Raw genomic sequence first — 7015 nt, 5'->3', positions numbered from 1 at the left:
CTAAATTTTTAGATGGATATCAAATTTCTCTCTCTATGTTTGTCTACTTGTGTGGAATCAAATATTTTCTCTGTTTCACAAATATTGCAACAATTATCATTTTATGAAGTTTCACAAATATTGCAATTGCAATATTACCTTATTTGTACATTTTTCCTCTCTTTCTCTCTTATCGTCACATGGGTCCATATCTTTATTCCTCTTTATCTCTCTCCTTTTTTAAAAATTTATGCCCCATCCCCTTGTTGCAATATTAGGGGAACGGAGGAAGTATATTATTACTAAGAGTCTACTGAGCATATTAAGGCGGGTGGCACGTTATGTTCTTGTTAATTAAAAAAAAGCAAGTTTCAACATTAAAATCATTAAATAAGGCAACGCTATACATGGCTAATTGAGGTGGTTAATTTAAGTATAATAAGTTCCATTTGAAGCTTAATGTATTTGAAAAATCATCCATATACCTTCATCAATCACTACCACTCACCCCACAAAAGTCAAAACACAAGAAATTGAAAGATGAATTTATCTACCATTGAGCACATCTCCGAATGCTTTGTGAAGCCAAAATATGAGGTTGAAGAATCAAAACTACCATACCATCTAGCTCCCAAGGATTTATCCATGCTTTCATTTCATCACATTCAAGCCGGTCTCTTATTCATTAAACCTTCCCATCTAAGTAATGATCAAGAATTTTCGATCCATGCATTCCTTGACGGACTTAAAGAATCACTTTCTATCACCCTCGTCCATTTCTACCCATTGGCAGGTCAACTTGTCTCAGAGATAGATGAAGACAAACACGAATGTCGAGTCTATGTAGATTGTAACAAGGGCTCTGGGGTTAGATTTATTCATGCTGCTTTAGGCATGGTCGTTTCTGATATTTTGTCCCCAAAGGACATACCTTTGGTTCTACGGTCATTTTTTAACCTCAACGAAACAGTCGTTAACTATGACGGTCACACAAAACCTTTGTTATCGGTGCAAGTTACAGAGCTCCTAGATGGGGTCTTTATTTCATGTTCCATGAATCATTGTATCTCCGATGGAACTTCATACTGGCATTTTTGGAATAAATGGTCCGAGATACATAGAGCAAACCAAAACAATCAAGTTTGTGAGTCAGATCGTCTACCAATCCACAACCGTTGGTTCCCCATTGATTATACTCCCCCCATTGCCCTACCCTTTACCCATAGAGACGAATTCATAAGACTCTTTGAAGCTCCTCAACTTAGAGATCGGATCTTCCATTTTTCATCCAAATCTATAGCAAACTTAAAAGCCAAAGCCATCAAAGAAAGCAATAACACCAAAATTTCCTCCTTTCAAGCTTTATGTGCACTTGTTTGGAAGTCAATGGTACGAGCAAACCGCTTACCAAATGATCAAATCATCCATAACTATTTACTTTACTTGCTAATACAAGGCACAGGATAAATCCACCTTTACCTGAATTCTATTTCGGAAACTCTATCAAAGCACTCGACACAAGTACTACAGCTGGCGAATTACTTGAAAACAATTTAGGTTGGGCTGCATCATTGTTGCAACAGTCAGTGAAAAATCTTGATGATAAACTTGTGCGTGAGTTTGTCAATGATTGGTTGCAATCTCCTTGTTGTTTCCATCATGAAGACCTTCATGATAATACTACGATCACGATAGAAAGATCGCCGAGATTTGACATGTATGGCAATGAATTTGGTCTAGGGAAAGCAGTAGCTGCTCGAAGTGGGTATGCAAACAAAGCTATTGGGGTGATATATGCTTGTCCGGGACACGAAGGGGGCGGAGCTGTGGATCTCGAGATATGTGTGCCACCGGATTCAATGAATGCTCTCGAATCAGACCGTGAATTCATGGCTTTTGTATCACTACTGCCGCAGTAAGCATAAGAATTCATGGCTTTTGTACCATATGGTATGGTATGTTTTGTATGTTGTATGTGGTGTTCTCCATGGTTTGATATTTAATAAGATATTTCTAATTTTGTTAACATAATGTTAATTGTCTAGTGCTGTATGTTAACATTGATAAAAATTATTGTATAATGGTTGGTTTTGTGTTCCCATTAATGAAAGTTTACATGCAAATGTTGTATGTTAACATTGATAAAAATTATTGTATAATGGTTGGTTTTGTATAATGGTTAAAAGGTTAACCGATTTTCCTAATTATCAATTTTTATCGAACAATAATTTTACACCTGAATTTGCATCGTAAACTTTGTCTAGAATGTATACATGCAACATTATTTGAACAATTACAGGAAGCTAATCCTGGAATAAATCTTGTTCTTCCTGAATTCTCAACTACTGCAATTCCTGAATTCTTAGCTACTGCATCTATTCATGAAATGCAACTTCTGATATATTACAAGTTAATGAGGCCACTGGTGAGCAATCTTCTGCTGGAACACACCCTTTTAATCAGGTCATATACATATATGGTCGTGTTATTTATGATTATGAGCTACAATACTATTAGTAGTTGTGTTTTAGATACTTTGTTTTCTTGTTGTCATGCTATTGTTGCTTAGAATTTATATATATATTTTTTGTGAAGATTTTCATATCAAATATGTTATCCCCAACTTCTCCATAATAACCAAGAAAGTGATGTTAATTACCAAATAAATATGAATTTATTCCCCAAATTACCTCAGTCAAGACACCTTGTGCAACATTCATGCGCCCCAAACAGCCTGTCCAGTAACACGATTGCACTGCATAATGAGACTTTTAAATACCTGTAAAGAAGAATCAAGGTTTGAAGACACTCGACCATAGGGAGAGGAGCGGTAGGAACCACTCGCATATAGTAATAAAAGGAGAGGAATAAGCAAGCCATCAGTAGGGAGTTTGGGTTCGTTCCGAAATTAGAAATATATTGTTGATTAAGTTCGGGATGGAAAATCAACCAGCTTTCCTTGGCGGGCCGAAATGACTAACTGAGTAAGGGTGATTCGTCTCTAAAGAGAATAAAAGCTGAGTTTGTGATTAAATGAATACAGTTTTCGTATTCATTTTCTCATTAAGTTCATATATATACAATAGTTAATCTGGAATATTGTTAATAATATAGTAATCAGATTATATTCCTAAGGCATGATATAATTTTGGTATTAATTTAAAAGGATTTTATTTAAAGTATTCTATTGTTAAAAGAGAATTTTCTAATAATATGTTAATATCTTTATTGAAAATTAAATAAAAAGATTTATCCTTTTTATCTTTTAACAAAATAATATTTTATCTTTTTTCTTTTAAAACAGATTTTATTTTGAGTTTGACTGAGTATTTTAAAATGTGTGAAATATGCCTAAATAATAGGGAGTAGTTAACTCTAGCGGAGAAAAGCCAGGGAAGCCATAATTTCCACTTCTTGAATATGCCGCACGTCTACTTGAGCTTGAGCAACAAGCAAAGGAATTCGTGGGGAGTATGGGAGGAGAGGGATAATGGCTGAGGCATTAACATTTTCTATATAAAGCATTGATGATAATCTGATTAAAAATATAGCATTACACAGAGAAAGAGCAATATATATTTCAGAAAGCTTTTTACGTTTATTTTGAGAGTTGAGTTCCTAGTCTTTCATATCTTCTCTAATACATAGGAGTCTGTAGATTACTGAGTTGTAATCTGGGGACAAAGGGTTTTGAGTGAATTGTAAAGTGAGACTTGTGTGAGTCTTCAAGTGTTGTAAAAGTTTCAGAGTCAGAAACTTTAGATAGAGTAAAGTACGGTTGAGGGATCGTAGTTAGGGAATTTGAGTTCCCGAAGGAACTTGAGCTGGGTCATCAGTCCATCTTTGTAACAGAGTTATTTACATAGTGGAAAAAAATTAAAACCCATATCTCTTGCACTCTATTGTTCTTTAGTATTTAAATTCCGCAAAAAGTTTAACACACAACCCTATTCTACAATTCACCCCCTGTTTTGTAGAAGTCATCGTACTTTCAATCTGACATTAATAATCTGATATCTAATATTTATAATACAATATCTGATATTAATAATCTAATATCTAACATTAATGATCTAATATCTAACATGAGTAATCTAATACCTAACATCAATAATCTGATATCTAACCTGAGTAATCTAATATTCAACATTAATAATCTAACACTTTATTAGCACAATTACAACAATTTTAAAATCTTAGAGACTAAGATTAACTCAAATAACATATCGAATCCATTTGTAGCAATCCTATGATAATGAAGAGCATTAAGATGAGTAGCAGCACAAGTAGCCAACTGATGAATAAACATTTGTAAAGCTGAGCTTCCTCAAGACTCGCCACCGTCAAAACGACGGCGCCCACATCGAAACCCTTGAAAGCTGGCACACTGAAAGATGTATTCAATACCATGATTTGTTTAAAGTGTTGGGATAATTATATGGTTGTCATTTGAAAAATGACAATTATAATTTTTAAAAATGAACCGTTTAGATTTAATGAATTTTGAATTATTTTTAAAAGGTAATATTAATTAAAAATCAAATTAATTATTTCTTGAAAAAAAGTTTAAATTTAATTTTAATTTTTTTGTAATTTTATTAATAATTAAAACTAAATTTCATAAATTAATTAGAAAAAAAATTCAAAAATTAGAATAACTAATTTTTAAAATTTGAAAATTGATTCCTAAAATAAAATAAAAAAATGAATTTTAAGTAATTTTAGCGATTCAAAATAATTTACAAATCGTTAACTCATGGTTGTCCAATTTTTAAAATTATGGTAGTCCAAATGACTACTACTATAGAATTTTCAAGTTTGCTTTAGCTTGTTTGTTGTTGTGGTTTCGTCGGTGACATTTTCTCTCTTCTCCGCCATTATTGGTGTCTTTTCTTCAATTGTTAGTAATAATTGCTCTCTGTCCTATTTTCTACTATTTCCCATTCATGAGGAGTATTCTTGGGAAGTTTTGCGTTAAGCTAGGTGTTTGTGGTTGATCGGTGTTGGTGGATAATTGTTGTGTTTATTCGGGAGGATTTGATGATTGATTGTGATTGTTGATGTTGGCAATTGTTGATGGCTACTGATGGTTTGAAGCCGGAGAATTCGACCTCTATTTATAGGAAATATAGGTCGGCTACTTAGAGGTAAGGAAGATATTTGAAAACTGGGAAAATCGGATTGTCGCGGGACGACAACCTTTGTCGCGCGGTGATAGACTTTGTCGCACCGCGACAAGCCTTGTCACATTGCGACAACAGTTGTGATAATTGAAGAAAATATTTTTTCTACTATTTCCCATTCATGAGCAGTAAGCGCCAAGTGATAATTGCTCTCTATCCTACCGAACATTTTCAACACCGGTAAAAGATCAAGAGCTCGACGAAGCATTAAGAAATTAGAATTCCATCTAGTAGGAACATCCATCCAAAGCTTTACACCTGTAGCTAAATTACAACTAGAAACACACCGCTCATACCTTATAAGTCTAGCTTAAGAAGAATCAACATACTTCACATTCTCCCGAACTTTTGCAATAGATTCATCAATGACTTTCAAACCTTCTTTGACAATTAAGTTTAAGATATGGGCAGAGCATCTAACATGAAAATATTTCCCGTCAAGAGGTAATTTAGCCATTTCATCCAATTCAATTTGGAGTTTCCGAACCATAGAATCCATATTACTTGCATTGTCAGTCATACTACAAATTTTTCTTTCAATACGCCAATCTTTGATCAAACTAAAAACCAAATTATAAATTTCATGATCATTATGGGGAGGTGGAAAATTCCTAAAGCTCAGCACCTTAGACCATAATTTCCAGTCATTATCCACAAAATGGGTCGTAAGAGACAAATAACCACGAGTAGTACAAGCTGTCCATACATCACAAGTCAAGGACACTTTACTTGTTAAGGCCTTAAACATATTACGAACATATTGCTTTAACACATCATGCTCTGTCATGCACCATTTCAATATTGTGTTTCCAGAAATAGTTCTAACCTTGGAATTCAAATATGTATGCAATTCCCTAAACCCCTCATGTTCAACAATACTTAAAGAATAACCATGCTTCAATATAGCTCTAGCAAATAACTTACAATATTCTTTTTGGTCAAATTCAGATGCATTAGACTCATTAGACTTATCTGAATCTTTATATTGTGGGAACTTATCAAGGTTTCTCTTTAGATTAGACGTACCAGTCAAACCACTATGTTTCTAGATTAGTCTTTTGCAAAACTTGCATGCAGCATGTTCACCATTAATCTCAAAATTCTGCCAAATAGGAGATCGCTTTCCTTGAATTGGAGATATTGATTGATGGGGTTCAGGTGTTGGTGTAGCATTTCCAACACTCATGCATGTATTTGATGCTTGCTCAAACTCAAAGTCACCCACTACACCAAACAATCAGGCAAAGATTAGAAGTAAGATCAATAAAAATGCATAATTTATTATACTACTTTGTAATAAAGAGAATTTTGAAATATATTTTGTAATAGTAAGACATATGATTGCCAATATTTTTGTTCTACTCTTAATTCATACATAGTACTTAGTAAAAGAGATACACAACACCTAAAATCGAGCAACTGTGACAGCAAAATCAGAAACTTATAAATCTGGCGATTCTATATACATGCAAATCAATTAATTTTTGCCAATTACTTTACAATGGCATATAGTATAAGACAGGAGAGATTCTCTGCAGCCAATAACAGCAAAGCATAGCAATGAAAGCCAGCAAGCCCACTCTATTCAAACCTATATATAACACGCATGACAGTTGCAAGAACTACATCTACAGTGGTAGCTGACCGGAAATTGACCATATGCACACCAAACTTCCTTTAAAAACACTGAAGATAACAAATTTTATTGTTTCTGAATCATTATCTCCTTAACTGAAGCATATTAATGGAATCTTATCAATTATAAAAATTTAATAACGGTCCCTCTCACTTATAGAGCAATTAACAATTCAAAATGAATTATAATGACATTAATTAGAATGAACTATACCTCT

The 7015-nt window shown here is 33.6% G+C and overlaps 1 pseudogene; it reads left to right on the top strand.

The window, feature by feature from the left end:
• The first annotated feature begins 234 nt into the window (after positions 1-234).
• LOC110738295 lies at positions 235-2074 on the top strand (annotated as a pseudogene).
• The last annotated feature ends 4941 nt before the right edge of the window (positions 2075-7015 follow it).

Source organism: Chenopodium quinoa, unplaced genomic scaffold (genome assembly GCF_001683475.1).
Source record: "Chenopodium quinoa cultivar QQ74 unplaced genomic scaffold, ASM168347v1, whole genome shotgun sequence".
Classification (NCBI taxonomy): domain Eukaryota; kingdom Viridiplantae; phylum Streptophyta; class Magnoliopsida; order Caryophyllales; family Amaranthaceae; genus Chenopodium; species Chenopodium quinoa.
Note: the sequence above shows the minus strand (reverse complement) of the source record. Positions and strands in the feature narration are given on the sequence as shown.